This window comes from Manis javanica, chromosome 10 (assembly GCF_040802235.1).
Source record: "Manis javanica isolate MJ-LG chromosome 10, MJ_LKY, whole genome shotgun sequence".
Taxonomy (NCBI): domain Eukaryota; kingdom Metazoa; phylum Chordata; class Mammalia; order Pholidota; family Manidae; genus Manis; species Manis javanica.
The window spans coordinates 56661770-56682476 of NC_133165.1; the positions used below are offsets into that span (position 1 = coordinate 56661770).

The 20707-nt window shown below is 44.2% G+C and overlaps 1 protein-coding gene across 1 annotated transcript in view; it reads left to right on the forward strand.

Moving 5' to 3' along the window:
* Positions 1-20707, forward strand: part of MRTFB (myocardin related transcription factor B) — a 276493-nt gene that overhangs the window by 55966 nt on the left and 199820 nt on the right. The gene's annotated exons all lie outside the window — the stretch shown is intronic.

A 20707-nucleotide genomic window follows, 5' to 3' on the forward strand; every position in this document is an offset into this window, starting at 1 on the left:
GTGTTGAAGTCTCCTAAAATGAATGCATTGCATTGTATTTCCTCCTTTAGTTCTGTTAGTATTTGTTTCACATATGCTGGTGCTCCTGTGTTGGGTGCATATATATTTATAATGGTTATATCCTCTTGTTGGACTGACCCCGTTATCATTATGTAATGTCCTTCTTTATCTCTTGTTACTTTCTTTGTTTTGAAGTCTATTTTGTCAGATACTAGTACTGCAACACCTGCTTTTTTCTCCCTATTGTTTGCATGAAATATCTTTTTCCATCCCTTGACTTTTAGTGTGTGCATGTCTTTGGGTTTGAGGTGAGTCTCTTGTAAGCAGCATATAGATGGGTCTTGTTTTTTTATCAATTCAGTGACTCTATGTCTTTTGATTGGTGCATTCAGTCCATTTACATTTAGGGTGATTATCGATAGGTATGTACTTATTGTCTTTGCAGGCTTTAGATTCGTGGTTACCAAAGGTTCCAGGGTACTTGCCTTACTATCTAAGAGTCTAGTTTAACTCACTTAGTATGCTATTACAAACACCATCTAAAGGTTCTTTTCTATTTCTCTTCCTTTTCTTCCTCCTTCATTGTTTGTATATTTGGTATCAAATTCTGTACTTTTTGTCTATCCCTTGATTGACTTTGGGGATAGTTAATTTAATTTTGTATTTCTTTATAATTAGCTGTTCTACTCTCTTTACTGTGGTTTTATTACCTTTGGTGACAGCTATTCAACCTTAGGAACACTTCCGTCTATAGCAGTCCCTCCAGAATAGACTGTAGAGATGGTTTGTGGGAGGTAAATTCTCTCAGCTTTTGCTTCTCTGGAAATTGTTTAATCCCTCCTTCAAATTTAAATGATAATCTTGTCAGATAAAGTAATCTTGGTTCCAGGCCCTTCTGCTTCATGGCATTAAATACATCATGCCACTCCCTTCTGGCCTGTAAGGTTTCTGCTGAGAAATCTGATGTTAGCCTGATGGGCTTTCCTTTGTATGTGATCTTATTTCTCTCTCTGACTGCTTTTAAAAGTCTGTCCTTGTCCTTGATCTTTCCCATTTTAATTACTATGTGTCTTGGTGTTGTCTTCTTTGGGTCCCTTGTGTTGGGAGATCTGTGGATCTCCATGGCCTGAGAGACTATGTCCTTCCCCAGATTGGGGAAGTTTTCAGCAACTACCTCCTCAAAGACACTTTCTATCCCTTTCTCTCTCTCTTCTTCTTCTGATAGCCCTATAATGCGAATATTGTTCCACTTGGATATTGGTCACACAGTTCTCTCAATATTCTTTCATTCTTAGAGATCCTTTTTTTCTCTCTGTGCCTCAGCTTCTTTGTATTCCTCTTCTCTAGTTTCTATTTCATTTATTGTCTCCTCCACCGTATCCAACCTACTTTTAATACCCTCCATCGTGCTCTTCAACGATTGGATTTCCAACCTGAATTCATTCCTGAGCTCTTGGATGTCTTTCCGTACCTTCATTAGAATTTTGATGATTTTTATTTTAAACTCCCTTTCAGAGAGAGTCACGAGGTCCATATCATTTAAATCTTTCTCAGGAGTTGTATTAATAATTTTACTCTGGACAAGGTTCCTTTGGTGTTTCATGTTTGTATATGGCGCCCTCTAGTGTCCAGAAGCTCTATTCTGGAGCTGCTCAGCCCCTGAAGCAATGTTGGGGGTCGCAGGGGAGCAGTACTGGTGCCTGGGGAGAGGAAAGAGCTGTTCCCTGCCTCCTGGCTGCTGTGCCCGTCTCCACTGCCTGAGTAAGTGGGCCGAGCACAGAGGTATAAGTTTTTGTCCCAGAGCAGCCAGATATGGATCCATGCTTTCCACAAGTGGCTGGAATCCCAGTCTCCCCAGGAACTCTGCTTGTATTAACTTTCCAACCTGGTAGTCATGTGAGTCTCATGAAAGCACCATGAAATATAGGTTTGTGCTCCCAGAACAGATCTCCAGAGCTAGGTATTCAGCAGTCCCAAGCCTTCCACTCCCTCCCTGCTCCGTTTCTCTTCTTCCTGCTGGTGAGCTGGGGTGGGGGAAGGGCTCGGGTCCTGTGGAGCCACAGCTCTGGTACATTACCCTGTCCTGTGAGGTCTGCGCTTTTCTCCAGGTGTATGCATTCTGACGCCATCCTCTTTCCTGTTGCTCTCTCAGGATTAGTTGCACCAACTATATTTTCTAATTGTATCCAGTTTTAGGAGGAAGCCTCTGTCTCTCCATTCATGCCGTCATCTTTAATCTAGAATATGTATATTTTATATTCTGCTAGACTGTGCCAACTGCTCTTTATAATAGTTAAAATAATTTACACTCCCCCACAAGATAAAAATGCTTTCATTTCTGGACAGTACTACTTACTCTTGATATTGTCAGATGTTTTCATTTTTGCCAGTATGAGAGGTAGAGAAATGGTATCACAATGTTTCAATTTCCAAAATTGTGGTTTAAAAAAAGCATCACACAGGGAGGGGTTGGGTAGGGTGGGTAAGGAGGGAGAAGAGGATTAAGGGGCACTATAATTTGCAATCACAATATAGGTAGGTCACAGGATGGTAGTACAGCACGGAGAAGACAATTCATGACTCTGTAACATCTTCCTATGCTGATGGACAATGACTCCAATGGGGGTATAAACTTGATAATATGGGTGAATGGTGAAACCACTGTGTTGTTTATGTGAAACCATCATGTATATCAATGATACATTAATTTAAAAAAAGCATCACATAAAATTAACCAACTTTTAACATCCAAAATATATAAAGAACTCATATGCCTTAACAACCCCCCCCCCCAAAAAAAGCCTGATTAAAGTATGGGCAGAGGACCTGAACAGGCATTTCCCCAAAGAAGACATACAGATGGCCAACAGTTAACAGTCAGGTGAAAAGATGCTCCACATCACTAGTCATCAGAGAAATGCAAATCAAAACCGCAATGAGATATCATCTCACACCGGTCAGGATGGCCACTATCCAAAGGACAAGAAATAACAAGTGTTGGTGAGGATGTGGAGAAGTGGGAACCCTCGTGCACTGTTGGTGGGAATGTAAATTGGTACAGCCACTGTGGAAAGCAGTATGGAGGTTCTTTAAGAAACTAAAAATAGAAATACCATTCAATCCAGTAATTCCACTTCTAGAAAATTACCCAAAAAAACCAAAATCCCTGATTAAAAAAGATATATGTACCCCTATGTTTATCATTGCATTATTTACACTAGCCATGATATGGAAGCAACCTAAGCATTCATCAGTAGAAGAATGGTTAAAGAAGAGGTGGTACATATACACAGTGGAATATTATTCAGTCATAAAAAAGAAATCCTACCATTTGCAACAATGAATGGAGCTAGAGGGTATTATGCTCAGAGAAATAAGCCAGGTGGAGAAAGAAAAACACCACATGATTTCACTTATTTGTGGAATATAAATACAAAGCAAAATAGAATGAACAGCAGCAGACTCATAGACACTGAGAAGTGACTAGTGGTTACCATGGGGGAGGGGTTGAACTGGGTGGATGGGGAGGATGAAGGGGATAAAGAGACACAAAAATTCTCAATCATAATGTAGGTTGGTTACAGTGATGGTAATATAGCCAATAGTCCTGTAACATCTTTCTATGTTGACAGTAACAGCACTAGTGGGGGCGAAGATGTAATAATATGAGTAACTATTAAACCACTGTGTAGTATACTTGAAACCAATATAAGATTGTTTATGAATGATACTTCAGTAAAAAAAGAATAAAAATTACAAAAAAAATCAACTATCTTAACCAGTTTTAAGTGTACCTCTCAGTCGTGTTAAGTACATTCACATCGTTGTGCAGCAGTGCCCTAGAATGTTTTCATCTTGCAAAACTGAAGCTCTAAACCATTGAACAATAGCCCCCCTGCCATTTCCCCTTCCCTCCAACCCCTGGGAACCACCATTCTACTTGGTGTTTCTGAGTTTCACTACTTTAGACAACTCAAAGGAGTGCAGCATTTGTCTTTTTGTGACTGGCTTATTTCACTTAAAACAATGTCCCCAAGGATCATCCATGCTGTAGCAGGTGACAGGATTTCCTTCATTTTACAGACTGAATAATATTCCACCATATGAATAGACCATATTTTCTTTATCCATTCATCCAAAGAAGGATATTTGCATTGCTTCCACCTCTTGGCTATTGTGAATAATGCTGCTGTGAACATGGAAATACAACATCTCTTGACTCTTTTATGTATATACCCAGAAGTGGGACTGTGGGATCATATGGTAATTTTATTTTTAACTTTTTGAGGAACTGCCATATTGTTCTCCATAGTGGCTGTACCATTTTACAAGTCCACCAGTGGTGCCCAAGGATTCCAGTTTCTCCACATCCTCACCATTACATGTTCTTTTCTGTTTTTTTTTTTTTTTGACACTTCCCACTCAACCTTGTAATTTTACATTGGCCTAAGTATGAGATTGGGCATCTTTACACAATTCCACTTGAACCACAGGGAGACGACGGTTCTGGGAGATTCATTCACTTGTCCCAAAGCACAGGACTGGCCAGCAGTGGAGCCAAATCAGAACCCAGGTTGTGGGATTCATACATCTGAGTTCTTCCCTTTATGTGACTCTGCCTTTAAATCTGCAGTGCTTCTTTAAGAAAAGTAAGGAGGGTAAAGAGCCACTCCTCGCTTCTGAATTCTTGCCTTTTCTGTCTCTGACAAGTAGGGAATCTACAGAGCATTATTGTTCTCGGATCCGCAGGCCAAGTGGCTTTACTTCCACCTAGGAGGAAGTGGTGTCTAAGCTAATACCCTGGATAGGAAATGTGTGCCCAGAAGATTAGCTCCATTGTGTGGGGCTGGACGCTTTCCACCGGCTTTGTTTATGGGACAGATTGTTTTTGTGGAGTTGTTTGCTCCAGTGAGCCTTCATGCTCTTAAGGACTGCTGGCAGTGGAGAGGGTCAGATTTACCGGTAGCCTGGAGCATCAGGAAAGACCACAAAGGAACGGGTCCCACGGGGGAGGTCAGTCTATCTCAGGCTCCCCTGAAAAGTAAAATTGTTGTCCTATTTTATTTTATTTTTAAAATTGGATGTGCAACAGTGTGCTGGGTTTTTCTTCCTTCTTGGCTGTTGGTACTGGTATGTTCATACCACTATGTCCCATGCCAGCTCGCCCATGAGGTATTGCTGGGATTCTGAGGTTGGGCTTCCTCCCCCAACCCCCAATTCCAGAAGCATTGTGCACCTAACAGCACGAGCTCCCTTGTGCCCATTTGTTCCAAATCAGTTAGCACATGGTGCCTGTAGAGTGTGTGGTTCACACTCCTTGCCCAGAGGCCACTAAGCATCTCTCCTCGGGTGGTCTAGGAGATTGCATTGTGTCTGGCATGCGGCACAGATGCCGATTGCTAACATGTGCTCTTTCTTCATTGTTCCATCTTCCTACCCAGCCACCCAGCCACCCACCCAGCCAGACTGCCCCATCACTCTGAGCTTCCCCACTGTTTCCAAACCTCAGGAATTTAGGCGAGCCACTCAGGCAGAGAAGGATGCAGAAATCAGGAAGGGATGTGGAGCTTCTTAGCTTCTTTGGGCCTCAGCCTTCTTACCTGTGCAATGGCATGATAAGGCCACTCTGGCTCCCGAGTCTATCGAGGGAGTCAAGGATACTGCTAGCTAAACCCCTTAGTGCAGCTCTAGGTACCTAGGAAATATTCAATAAATGGTTCTTCTTATTTCTTGAATGCCCACCTTGAGCCGGACCCAGGAAGATGAAATGAGATGCAGCCTTGTCTCTAAGCTCTCACCTTTAAGTGAGAGAGCCACAGTGAGCAGACCAGCATATGAGTGTGGTGATGGAGACGGGCACAGAGAAGACACCTAAACCAGACTCGGGGTATCAAGGAAGTCGTCCTGGAGGAGGTGCATCTGAACTGAGCCTGAAAAGTGACTGCCTCTGCTCTTTAGGCGATCCGGCCAAAGCACTCCAGAGCCTCACACACCAGCCAGTGGCTGTATCTAGTGGAAGGCCTTTCCTATCTGCCCTGGCCCTGGCTGTTTTGTCATGATCTACCTCAGTTCTGTGCTGAAAAAGCACAAAATTCACTATTTCCTCTCTTCTGTAATAGGGTTTCAATCCCTTTGAATGTCTCCATTGTCTAACAAAAATGATATCACTTTACAGGTTTCCAGAATTCCAGTAGTTTCATTCTTTCATTTAATCAATCTACCAAGTGTTAATAAACACTGACTGGTGACGAAATGAGCCTTACCCTGGGAAATTAGGTCCAGGTTCTGCACAAACATTAACATGATGCCTGTTTGTGCCTTTCCTGTCCCTGAGCCACCACCCAGGTCCCAGTGGCTCTGGGTATCATTCATGGCCACGTCCTTGGCAAGATAGCAAGATGAAAGGGCAATGAATTTTGAAGTCCTGTGTCTAGCATTTGACCTTTGTCACACTCCTTCCTAGCTCTGATTTCATCCTTATAATCCTGGGCAGTGGCCTCTGTTATTCCCATTCCCCTGGTCACTGTCCCAGCAGGTCACAGATGTAGGGTCTGCACCTAGTGGACGCTACTCAGTTGTTGATCAGCTCGGTCCGCTCAAGGCCCCTCCCAGCGGACCAGCCTTACCTCAGCTATTTTTGGTATGGAAGCTCCCTCTGGGGTCTGGCTGCCACCCTCGTTTTGCCCTGGTCATCCCTGGTCACCTCAGAGCCCTCAGTCTCAAGCCACTTCTCCTCTCCCATAGCAACTTCCACTCATTTCACCCACTGGCACAGTCAGCTATTCTCTGCATGCCTCCACAGGGCACATGGAACCTTCTGGAAGCAAAATTCAAGCCTTCCCTCTGCCTAGCCATATTGTGTACTGATTTTCTATAATGCTGTCTCTTTCTAGAATCCCATATGAGAAATGATACTAAAGTTTTTCAGTGTTTGGCTTGTCCCACCCCTTATCTAACAATCTTCTCCTGGAAGTTCTGCCTAGATGGGCATCCAGACACAGCTGCTGACTGTTTCTGGCTTCTCTCTCTCATTCTATCCTGTCCGCTCTGCTGGGCTGGAAGGGGTTAGCCCTAGGGGTATGGAGGAAGGTGGGTCAAGGAAGGAATCCAGCTGACTGATTAGGGAATGTATGTTGGCAGATATTTGGAAATCATACCTGTTACACTACATACCAAGGTTCCTAGGAAGGTTAAAAGGGGGATGTATATATGTGTTATCTGAACACGTGGGAATACACCAAAAGAACAGAAAGAGTGTCGATTCTAGAGTTGAGCTACTAGGGTTCACATTCTACCTCCACCAGCTAGAAGCTCTATGACCTTTGGCAAGTCACTTAAACCCTTTGAACCTTGGCTTGCTCAACTACAAAATGGGGATGATATTAACCCCTTCCTCACTAATTCATGAGAAGTAAATTAAATAATGCCCCTGTGTTCATTAGGATGTGTGTTTGGGTGCTAATTATCAAAATTTGGTGCCAATTTTATTCAGGGATACGTGCTTTATGGTGCCATGCTGAATAAAAGTGAGGTTTTTTGTTAGTAAGGAGGAAGGAAATAGGTGTTGGATAGGTGTTGGTGAAGTGGTCTCATTATAGTGCCTAGCACAGAGTACTGGAAAATGTCAGTGGCAGTAGTATATTGATCGTGAACGACATTTCATGGGATCTGGAATGTGGGCTGGCATCTACTTAGTTGCAAGGCAATTAGGGAAGACAGATTGTGGGGTCCTTTGGAATCACCCAGTTGTAATCATTTCAAACAAGGCAGTACTCGTATTCTGTGCTAGATCCCTCTTTGCATGACATATAGTAAGTATTTAATAAATATTTTGTTGAGTGAATGAATGAATGAACCTCTTTGACCCTGGTGGGCTAGAGCTCACCACCCCCCAACACATGTTAAATCTCTGTCCCTGCTTACCTCCAACTGACCTCTGAGTGACTTCAGGTGAATACCAGTTGCAATGCACAGGTCTGTTCTTCCCACAGTCCGTAACAGCAAAATCTCAGATTTCATTTCCAGCATTTCTTGGCCTGAGTTTTGGGATATGCCAGGTTTTATGCACCCTGCCCTTTTGTGTGTCAGGGTCTGTCTCCGTCTCTACACCTTAAAGGTGCTGATCCAGTAGCTCACTGTAAATGGTGTGAATTTCTTCCAGCTGCCTTGGGCATGTTTCTTAATCAATAGCCTGGCTTGTCAGCACCAAGTAAACACAGCTTTGGTTTGAAGAGGAGGAAGCTAAAGGACACATTGAAAAAACACACAGAGAAGGAATCCTTTCCTCCACTCATTAATGACTTCACTAAGTTAACATAGAACAGCAATCCTCTGAGCAATGATTATGCACCAGGCCCTGCTGTGAGCACTATACATATATCGACTCATTTCATGCCTACCGTCTTTCAAGGTGCTGTGAGGGGAGCTTGTGAGGGGACTAGGAACAGATAGGGTAATAGTTACTGGCCTCTTTTGTGAGTCAGGCCCTGTACGTAGGGGCTGAAGATGTAGTAGTGAATAAGACAGATGTGAATTCCTGCCGCATGGCACTTAAAGTGTAGTGGAGGTATATAGACAAGAAACAAACAATTAACTCAATAATTTCCAATAGTGTTTCATATAGGGATGCTTTGGGCTGCAAGTTCCAGATAACCTAATTATAGTGCCATAATCCTTAGGGATTTATTTTGCATCGTGAAGCAGGTGCTAAAAAGAGGCTGGTTCTAGTTCTATGACTCAAGACTCTGATATTTGCATGGTCTTTACCTCATGGTCACAGAATGGCTAAACAGCTCCAGTCATCACCCCTGTGACTCAGCAGGCAGGTGGAAAAGGGGGAAGGTGGAGTCCTGGTATCTCTCATTGGCCAGATATGGGTCAGATGGCCACCTCTGCCTGAATGGGCACTAAGGAGGAGGGTGTTGATAGTGGAAATCACGTTATCCAGCCAACAATGCCTGCCATAGCAAGTGCTATGGGAGAAATCAAACAGGACCATGGGAGACAGGGCTCCTGCATATAGCACAGGGCAGGGTGGGTGGGGAGATGACATTTAAACAGAGAGCTGATGACAAGGGGCCAGCCTGTAAAGATCTGGAGGTAGAGCATTCCACATGAGGACATAGCACAGCAAAGAGGCACCTTCGGAAACAAGCATGGTGAGATCTTGGGAGAGACAGAAGCCCTGAGTGGCTGGGGCAGGAGAGTAATGGGAGCAAGACAAACAAGACCCAAAGAGGAGGCAAGAGCTAGACTGTGCAGGGTCTTTTTGGTCCTCTGAAGTTTGAATCTTGTTCAACGTATGTTGGGCAGTTCTTGGAGGGTTTTCATCAGAGGAGTGAAATGATCTGATTCGTGTCTTAAAAGGAATTATTGGGACAGAAAAACTATTGTGAGGATCACAAGGCTTCAGGAGCCTTAATCCTAGGTGATGGGATAGTTTCTCCCAGCTCATCCTTCTTAGATTACTCTTTCTACCTCGTGGACCTCCTGTGTCCTCCCAGTACCTAGCCCAGGGCCAGGCACATGGCTGCACATGGTAAACATTCCTTGAGCTGACCTGGACACAGGCAAGGGCCTGATGCCTGGGTTCCCAAACTTTGGCCATCCACACTCCATTCTCCTGGCTTGGAGCTACATCAGTGGTTCTTAACCAAGTGAGTCTGCCTCCCAGGGATACTTGGTAATGTCTGCAGACATTTTTGGTCATCACAGCCAGAGTGGGGGCAGGGGATACGACTGGCATCTAATGGGTAAAGACCAGGGATGCTGCTAAGCATACAACAATATTCCGGAGAGGCCTCGCAGTGCTGCATTATCCAAGCCCAAAGGCCAACAGTGCTGAGGTTGAGAAGACCTGGACTGCATTACCCATTCTATTATTTCCTTAACACTTCCCTTTAAATGAATTCACTTTTTAAATTCCAAAAAACTTTAGATATACCATATATCACTACCATAAATAAGAAACCAGTGTCCCTTGCCATGAGTAGAAGATGGTTGGAAGTACAAACCCTCAGAAAACAAAGATTGACTACCTCCTGGTTGGACATTGTTAGTAGTTCAAGGCTCTGGGTTTCCCTTTGTTGAAAAGGAGTTTAGTTAATGTCATGAAAGGCTAAGAAAGATGAAGGAACCCTTCCAGGTTAAATAAGAGCAAAGAGAAATGACACATACATGCAGTGTAACTCTGGACTGGATCCTGGATCAGAAAAACTGAAATTACCGACATGACTTGATTGGGACAATTTGCAAACTTTGCATATGGACTGCATACTAGATAGTGACGTGATATTGATATTGCATGTCCTGACTTTAGTAACTATACTATGGTTATGTTAAGAAATGTCCTTGTTTTTAAGAGATACATGCTATATTTAAGAACAGAATTCCATGATATTGGCAACTCATTCTCAAGTGCTTTTTAAAAATTGTTTATATTGCATGTGTATATGAGTACACAAATATGTATGTATTTATAAGTATGTGTATATATACATGTGTGTATGTGTATATTTGATGTATATATGTATGTGTGTATGTGTATATTTGATGTATATATGTATGTGTGTATATGTGTATAAGTATATATACACATATACGCAAACACACATACACATATACACAAAGAAAGCAAATGTGGCACAGTGTAAACAGTTGTTGAATCTAAGTGAAGAGTATGGGTTTACTGTACTGCTCTTGCAACGTTTCTGTAGGTTTTAATTTTTGCAAAATAAAAATTAAAAGTAAGAAAATAACCAAACAAAATGTCTCCTGCATGGACCTTAAGATCATAAAAATCTTGAACACTTGAAAAGTTCAGGAGGGCTTCAACATTAGTTTCTAATGAATCGAATGCCTCATATTTTATCCCCAAAGTACTTAACAACAATCGCGAGATCTACTAAGTGGAAAAATGGTACTTCCATGCCACCACACATATGTTGATAAGAAGGTCAAATGAACTAAAGAATGATCCTGGACTTGTTTTGTCATCATGACTGCTGGTATGATATCATATCTATAGCGCTGTAATTATGTATATCCAGGCAGTGTGGACTGAGGCTGGGATGGTCTAGACTGATAATAAGAAAAATATTTTCCTTAAAAGAATATGAAGGTTTTAGCCAGTGGTAAAGAGGTGCTAAATGTAGAGTAGCGCCCATGAGACACTCTCAGCCAAAGGACTGAGAGCAAATTGAAAGAAAAATGCTTTTCTCACTGTGTGATTCAGTGTTTTCATCCAAGGTCCAGTCCATCCAAGTCCTCTGGGAGCTCAGCTGCAGTGTGTTTCTCTTCAGTGTGAGGTCCTAACTGTGACACTCCGTTTTCTCAGCTGAAAATGGAGATAACACCCTGGAAGCCAGATGCCAATCTGGGGGTGAGTCATCCTGCCCTATGGAGTCTCTGTAACACTGACTTGACTTGCCACCCCTACCCGCATTCTGGGTCCTGAGGGGAATTCCAGCGTCCTTGCAAAGATGTCATTGAGTTCCTGGGGCCTTCCATCTGCCTGGCCCCTGGGCCTCAGCTTCCTCCTTCTTGCCGACTTCTCCTTCTTCCTCTGGTGCCTATGACAGCTTTCATTCGTCTTCGCTCTGGCGGGCATTCAGCCCCTTGCTGTGATTTCCAACACATACACAAAGACAAGGACACACACAGACACAGACAGACAGGAACTCACAAACAGAGGCACATAAAGACAAAGCCACACCCAAGCACAGGCAGGCACAGCAATATATACAGACTCAAGCAGAAACACTCAAAGACACACAGAGACATGGACACGCACAGACACAGACACACACACACATACCCTGAGACTCAGACAGAAACTCAGAGATAGACAGACTTACACAGATACACACTGACAGACACAAGCACAGGCACACAGCCTCATACAGGAACATTCACAAAGAAATAGACACACACACAGACCTACATACACAAACACAGACAAACTCAGAAAGATGCAGAGACACACAGACTCAGAAACATTCATACAAACACACACACATATGCATGCACGCACAGATACACACAGAGACATACAAACACAAACACACCAGACCTGTGTGCACAGTAGACTTTACTAGGAACTGGAGGTCTGGAAGGAATCTTCAGTACAAACAACCTACAAACGAGGATGAGGTATCTTCCTTCAGAGCCGCTGAGCATCCTTCCCTCCCTCCCTTCTCTTACTACCCCTGCCAAATACTCTCCTCCACTTTTTTTCTTATTAGAACAATTCATCGCTTCTCAGCTCCCCAGTTTCAACTCTGCTCTGGATGCCCCCTTGCACATCTCTTCTCTCATGAGTGTGCTCTGCCAAGCCACAGGCCTTCTGTGGCCTCTTCTCACATGTGATTTTGCAGGGGAAGACAGTAGCATAGAGCTCAGTTTCCCCCCTGATGTGAACTATGTACCACACCGTCACACAACTTTAAAATACTGGCTTGGTGTCTTAGTCTGTTCAGGCTGTTATAACAAAAACTCCAAAACTTGGTGGCTCATGAACAACAAACACTTATTTGTCATAGTTCTGGAGGCTGTCAAGTCCAAGATCAAGGTGCAAACAGATTCGGGGTCTGGTGAGGACCCACTTCCTGGATCATAGGTGGCTGTCTTCTTGCTGTGTCCTCCCTGGTGGAAGGGGTACAGGGGTGCCCTGGGGTCCCTTTTATAAGGACATTAATCCCGTTCATGGGGGATCCACCCTCATGACCTAATCACCTCCCTAAGTCCCCACTTCCTGCATTCCTTCTACATTTATTAATTGTAATTATTTTTTAAGGAAAGATTCCCTCTCTCCCTCCCTCCCTCCCTCCCTCCTCCCTCCCTCCCTTCCTTCCTTCCTTCCTTCCTTCCATTAACATGGCCTCATGGGTATTTATTTTATTCTATGTGCTATAATCCAATACTATTGTTTTGTTTTTGTTTTTTGTATTACTCCAGCTTTGGCCAGTGAAAGTTCTTTCAGGTTGGTTCCTATATCCTCTCAATGAACCCCCAACCTTTTTCAAGTAATTACCTATTTTCCAGTACTACATGGTGTTCCAGGCTCATCATGTATTTTTCCAAAGAGTCCTGGTTCCTTTTATTGGACAATGGTCTTTGGAAACCAAGATGTGAGTGGTAAGTATGCTCATTACTACTGGGGAATCCTTGCTTCTAGGCCCTTTCAGTGTTTGGAGATTGGAAACATATTACATATACCAATCCATGCATATACACACATCTATATTTGTATCTGTATCTATCTCTCTCTATGTATTTTTTAAAACTTTAGTTCATACCAGTACTACTCACTTGAATTCACTACCATAGGATCATTCTTGCTTCCCTCTTATTTGTAACTTTCCTTGTTTGTAACTTTGTTTTTTATTTGAAGGACTGATCTGTAAATCTTGATATATTGCAAAAAAAAAGTTCTCTTCTCATCCCTCTGCTCCCCCTTTCTCCCCTGGAAATGGCTGACATGGGAACATAGCAGTGAATGTTGGATGTTGCTGTCAGAAGCTAGACCAAAGGGAACCCAACATATTTCACAGTACTTCTTAGTGCAAAAAGCACTAATTATACATTTTATGCAGTTGACCCTTGAGCAACCTGGGTTTGAGCTGGGCAGATCCACTTACAGATTTTTAAAATTAGGATATTGGAAAAATTTTTGGAGATGTGTGGCAATTTGAAAAACACTTTCTCTTCTCTAGCTTACATTATTGTAATACAGTAAATAATACATATATAAAATATGTGTTAATCAATTGTTTATGTTATCAGGAAGGCTTCTGGTCAATAGTAGGCTTTTAGCAATTAAGTTTTTGGGGTATCAAAAGTTATATGCAGATTTTCCACTGCAGGGGTTTGTGAGGGCTAGTGCCCCAACCCCTGTGTTGTTCAAGGGTCAACTGTACTTTATTGGCAGCAGGGTGCACAAGGGGCAGCCCAGGCTCTGAAAGTGTTGTGAGTTCAGTGTTCCAAATGAGTCATTTGAGGTGGGAATACACGTTTCTCTGAGCAGTGTGTATCAACATGGTTCTGAAAAAAGAAAGTTTGCCTGTTTCTGCCCCAGTCCTCTGGAGAAAACTCTGACCCAGTGGTCCTCTTACCTTGACTTGCTCCTAGAGGTCCCTTGCCTCTTGCTGGCTGCCTCCTTATCTCCTCATCGACTTCTGCCCCTCCCCCTTCCAACACACAAGCTCTTCCCTTTCCCTCTGATGACTTCCCATCTTTATTTCCCTTTTCATGGATCCCAGGACTTTTCACCTGAAAGTGGATCCTAACAGAAACCTTTCATGGCTGGGTCTTCAGAATCTTTTCAATCAGAAAAGCCAAGGTTACATTTTCCTTTATTTTGTTGTCTGAGGTTTGGATTTTCTCCTGGGTCCCTTGTTCTTGTAACACTTAGGGTGTGGGGGAGTTTTCAGCTTTTCCGTCCTTTCATAACAGCTTGGAGTTGTTCAGCATGAAACCTCAAGGAATGCTTTATTGAAAACCCAAATTTTGCCCACGACTCTCCGGATGTGTGAAAGACAAGGAAGGAAGGGCAAGACTTGCTCACTCTGATGGCATATAGAGCATTTATTATTTGAAACTCAAAAGCCTGAGTATTTTGGTTCCCCCAGGGAAGAAAGAAAGAAGCCCATTCCAGGTATTATGCCTTCCAGTGTTATCAGCGATTCCAGAAGCCCACAAGCTGGTTGGACTAGGATCCTTCCACTCCCGTAGCCAGGGGTGGGGACCACCTTCACAGTGGCCTGGGCTGACCAGGAATGAACCCAGAAAATCTCAGAACAGGGTGATGTGAAGTCAGTAAGAGAGAGAGAGACAGCCTCAAGAAAGCACTTATTTTCTTAGCTGTATCCAGGATGCCCGAATAGAAGGGTATGGCAGCTGCAATCTTCCTAAGGAGCCAGCTGGGCAGCTTCCAAGGGGTACCAAGGGCATTAAATCACTCTGGGCACTGAACCGTCAATGGGACAATGAAGAACTCATTTCAGAAATTCCAAGAATACTATCCAGTCTTGGAAGGAATGCTTAGCACAGTCACTTAGGATTGGTGGGAAGGGAGGGCGGACGTGGTGAGGAATAATATTAATAATGACAGCTATGGGGGCATGCTGAGTAGTAGTAGATAATAATAATATGGAGACAATGACAATGATAACAACAACAAACGTGGCTGGAATTTAATTCTGTTTTTGCATATGAGCCAGGCAGTATGCATAAGGTTATTGTACACATTGTATCTTATTGAATTCTCACAACTGTGTGAAGCAGGTACTGTCAATAGTCCCATTTGACATCTAAGTAACTGAGGCTCAGAAGAAATTAGGTATGGTGCTGGGGTCACAAAGCTACAAGTGGCAGAAGCTGGATTAGACTCCGACTCCGAACCTGCTTTCTCAAATACGTTGCCATGTGGTTTTCTAGGGAGAATTTGTCTTGTAAGCTGTAGTGGTGTGGTTTTGCCAATCTAGGTATTCAGGTGGCTGTGGCTAATGCTGCAACACAAGTGCCTATGATGCTGGCCAGATGGCACAGAGAAAGGAAAGCTCCACAAGGCTGCGATCTAATGGAAGAGGTGCAGGTAGGACCATTTGCTGGAGTTAGGAGGGGTCAGAGTACAGAGGATGGCGTCATCAAACTGAGCACCCTAAGATTTGGCCAGTGTTTGGAGGCAGGGTGGCAGGAATGAAGGGAAGGCATGCCAGGTGGAGGGGTCAGCATGAATCAAAGCACAGAGGTGTGAATAGCATGGTGTGAGCTAGAATGCCAAGCAGTTTGGTGTGGCTAGGAGACAGGGTTTCAGGTGGAGGGAGACAAGAGCTGGAGCTGCAGATAAGCAGGGGCTTGCACGAAGCTGCTGAGCCCACTGTTTAAGAACAGGGGCTCTAGATACCAAAGGACCTGGTGTGAATTCCAATTCAGCCATGTCCTAGCTGTGTGACCATGGGTGCTGTTCTAGGACTTCTCTGAGTTCCAATTTTCATATTTTGGAAACAGACAAATGATACTATCCATATTGAGGAAATGGTGGCTCAGAGAGCATAAGTACCTGGTCTTGGGCCACACAGTTGAATGGATTTGACAGGATACACATTTACTTTGTATTACATGTACACCTTTATAGTTCATAAAGCTCCTATATATTCTCACTTAGTTTCACAGAGTTCAGATCATTTATTCATGTTTGCATTGTAATTTTTCTATCTCAGCACCCACTGTCCCCAGTCTATGTGGCCCTCAAGGGTAGGGACTCGGTCCTACTCTACCATCACAAGGGACCAACAGTAAAGCAAGGGTCTCAGGCTTGCCTGTGCATCAGAATCACTGGGGAGCCCCAGAAGCCTGCAGAGGTCTGAACCCCATCCCAGACATATTGAACCAGAATCTGTAGGACTGCTACCTGAGCTCCCTCTCTTGTCCAGCTGAGGTCTGAACCACAGCAGAAAAATGTTTCTGGAGTGAGTAAATGAGCAAATGACCCTACTGTGTGTATCACTTAGAAAGACTAGCACACACTATGACAACCATCAACCCTCAACTTTCGGTGGCTAAAAACAGTAAAAAGTTTGGGTTTTTCTCATTGTATATATCCACGATGGATTGGCTGGGGACTTGGCTCAACAGAGCAGCAGCCCAGAAGTGATACATACTCCCTCCATGCACACTCCATGAAACTAGGGGGACTAGTCTCACACATGACCTCACCCAAGTACACCAGGAAGTACAATCCTGCATGTGCCCAGAAGGTGGGAAGCCAGAAGGCATGGGTGAACAGTTCAGATGGCTGCCAGACTCTGAACCTGGCATCATTACCTTCATTTTCATTTCAAAGTGAGACCAAAAGCTTGCTCAACGCCAGAAAGCAAATATGGAGCTGCATTTGAGCTCTTTTTCTATTTTTCCTGGCTCAAGGCCATTCTTTTTTATCCTTTTTTTAATGTAATGAGGCTGGATGGTGTATGGCATTAAGCTTAGTGGTTAAATGGCTGGGATCTGGATTACCTCCAGACCTTCAACTCTGTTACTTACCAGATGTGTGAGCTGGGCAAATAACAGAACTATTTTGTGCCCATCAAAGAGATAGTCAAAGGATGGTAAGGGCGAAGGATGTGTTTTCTGGAATGAAGCATGTGGAACCAGGTAGTCTTACCTGATACTGGGTGGGAGTTGGGGATGGTGGGGGATAGATGTAAAAAGCTCCCCAGGATTCTAGGCAGCTGGAATCTCTGTGCCAGTGTGAATGTTTGGGCTGCAAGGAGCTCAAGCTGATTTAATTACATGCATTAGTTCAGGGAAGGGGATGTCTAAGGCCTTGTTGGCTTGGGGTTGGTCCAGCACCCTGGTGATGTAGTCAGGGACCCAGGATCTTTTGGTTTATCCATTCTGCTCTCTGCAGTACAGGCCTTATCTTATCCCACAGTTGTGGGAAAAACCAGTGGTGGCAACTAAGCATCCATGTAAAGCAAGGAGAGTGAGCTGGCTTCCTGAGGCTCTCATTTATAGCAGAGAAGGTTCCCCTGTCGTTGTCCTGTGCAAGCTTCTTGCCAAGTCTCATTGGCTCCAGCTGGCTTTGGCCTGTGAAGGGTCAGCATTCTTGGTGGAAATGCTAGCGGGCTTAAGCAGAAATGAGAATGTAATAAGGATGTTAGGTTACCACAGAATCATTGCGAGGCTTGGAGAAAAGAAATTGAGGCTATGCTTCTAGGAAAAATGCCCCAAACCACATGGCAGGCCTGGCCCAGCAAGGTAACCACCACCCTGCCTGAATTTGTTCTCCCCTCAACCACTGCTGCCGTCAGCACCGGTGTGACTTCTCCTCTGGGAGCTGAACCCTGCATCTGCCAGCCCCATAGCTGGCTGCTTTGGTCACTGGGCACATCAACAGAATGAGGCTCACGACTGGATTCAGCCTCATGCATCTGGCCGGTAGAACCTATTTATTCCTTTTCCTAGGGGCAAAGGAGGCAGCAGGCTTGTATCCTGATTTCTACTCTGGGGGGCTAGGATGTATAATGTGAAATGCCCTCAAATACAGATCAGCTAGATATATGACATCTGTATCACTACAGCCTGCTCATCCATGAGCAAGCGCTGGTTGGGGAGAGGTGGTCGCATTCCACAGTGAGCTTGGATTGACCAGTGGAGCGGGAGGGGTATGGAGGGACCAGTGGCATAGCTCCTGACACACTTCTGCATCCAGGTAAGTTCTCTCTTCTTCACTGTCCTCATGTGCTCAGGGTGTTACATGGCTGAGATGCCTTGTAAGGCCCTGGTGCACCCTGCCTTTCCAGCCACCGGCACTTACCGACTTTGTGGATCTATGCTGTCCCTATCTCTGGAATGCTCTTCCCCTCCCCTCCTTGCCTGGCTCACTCTAATGCATCCTTCCGAACTGAGTTCAAGCAATCCTTGCCTGCCCTTTCATCCAGCTCTTTTTTTCTCTTTTTATTTTTTGGCCATTTACTGTTCTTTTTCACTGTTTTTATCACATAACATTTCAACATTTATTGGTTCAGTTATTTAATTAATACCTCTCTCCCTCTAGGCCATAAACGTGATGAGAACATGGACTGTGTCTGTCTTGCTCACAGCTACTAACACACTAACTGGCACTTAGGTGTTTAATAAGTTTTTATTGAATGAATAGGCATTAAACAAATCCCACTGTAGGCATTTCTAAGATTCCTCTCGGATCAAAAGACATTTTAATAGCACTTTGTGGAAACTATACCTTAGAGGTGTGCATATTAGAATCTCCCCAGTCTTTTGTTTTTTGTTTGTCAAAATCTATTGCCCTCTATGGATCTTGCTATGCCCACCTCATCCCCCGTGAGGATCACTTCCATGGTAAGCCATTGCCCATGAGGGAAACATGAAGCATGACTTGGGTCAGGGGAGAAACCTTACTTTGGGGGACCATGGCCTGAGGGTAGTGGAAACTTCAGTTCCTGTAAAAACTTTCTCCCCAGTCATGATGTCACTATGGCTATATTAATCCCCAACCTCACCAAAATTCTCTTAAGAAGTTTCAGCATAGTTATTTTTTTCCCCTTTTTTGCTTTTGCCAAATAACTTTAAAATATTTGAGTGGCTTTCCCAGTGAAGGGGAGACTTTTTATAAAACTGGCTGCCAGTCTCCCAGGAAACTGGGGAGAGGGAAGGCATCTGAGCTTCAGGAGAGTCAGGTCTCTTTCCATCAGGAGGAAGTGTGGGGGTAATTTTGTCCATTAAGGAACATTTGTTTCCAGTGTGCTAGAACTAATTTTATTCCTGTGTTTGAGCAGATAAGGTCACATCCTCCAACTTAACTTGGAGTTTATATTGGGAGATGGAGAAAAAAGAAAGTATCACAGACATCCCACCCATGGTAATAATAGCTATAATTTCCTAAAAGTGTAATCTGTTGCAAGGCGCTTTTCAACATATTTCACATATATTAACTTGGCTAATCCTCCCAATCTCCTATTTATATTCTTATTTTAGATGAGAATATTGAGGCACAGTCCACCCTGAGGAGAACATACAGTATTTTAGACTGGAGTCCTGTCCTCAGGGGATTTCTCAGTTTTGGTTTCATGAAGACACAGGCTTTGGGGGCAGGGAAGACATCTGTTCATCACTGAGGCCAAAGTTTGTGGGTTTAGGGACAGACCAACCTGGGGTGGAACCCTAGCCCTTCCACTTACCAACTGCCCTCAGGCAGGTTCACTCCCCTTTTAGCCCCTTGATTTCCTTATCTGTAAAATGAGGACAACCGTACCTTCCATTGTGGGATTGTTGGGGGGACTGAATGAGTTCTCCGACTGCTTGCCCTGGAGGAGTGCTTGGCTTGTAGCTGCCGATGGGGCAGAACTTCCCTTACTCCCTCACTTCCTCCGTCAGGTGGACTGGGTGCCATTGGCACTTGGAGAGACACCATGATCTCTGGCCTGTAGAGGGTGGCATTGTTTCTGGAGGGAGTGGGCAGGGCAGTGACTTTGCGACCCTGATGTGGCTGTCAGGTGAGCTGAGCAAGCTGATATAGACCCTGATGAAGGAAGAGCTCCAACCTCCAAGGCCCTTGATTTTACAGCAGCTTGTCGGTGCAGATGAACCAGTTCGTGTCAGTTCATGGGACTTTAGTGCAAAGTAGTACTAGGCTCTGGACTCAGACCTAAGTTCTATCTCACTATGGAACCTTAGGCCAGTTTCTTTATTTCCTTGAATCTCCATTTTCCTATGATTTAACTTGGAAGGATATTGGTAATGACCTTGAAATGCCCTCAGTGAATGCTAGCCCTCTTCTTCAGATTATATAACGCTAAGATTTTTACCCCTAGGAAGGGTCACACCTTAACCTGTGCTCCTCGTGTTATGTGCATCTGGTTTTTATGTCCTGTGGCCCACTTTAGTATCATCGAATGACACGAGTGTAAAGAGAAGACAGAATAGAAATAGTCAGTTTTCAGGGCCCTGTACAGGATCCGGCACAGGGGGAGGCCTTAGGAAGTTCCTGTAATGACGGAGAAGCTCCATAAAACGAGAGCGACTGGAGACTGTGAAGCAGCTGAACTCCTAGCAGCGCCACCCCTCACCTTGGTGAACCCTGGGAGGGAAGAAAAGACCGGCTGAGACATGACATCCTCACCGGAACGAGGGACCAGGCCAGGGCCTGGGGGTCGTCATGGAGGTGGAAAAACGGGGCTTTGGGTTGGGC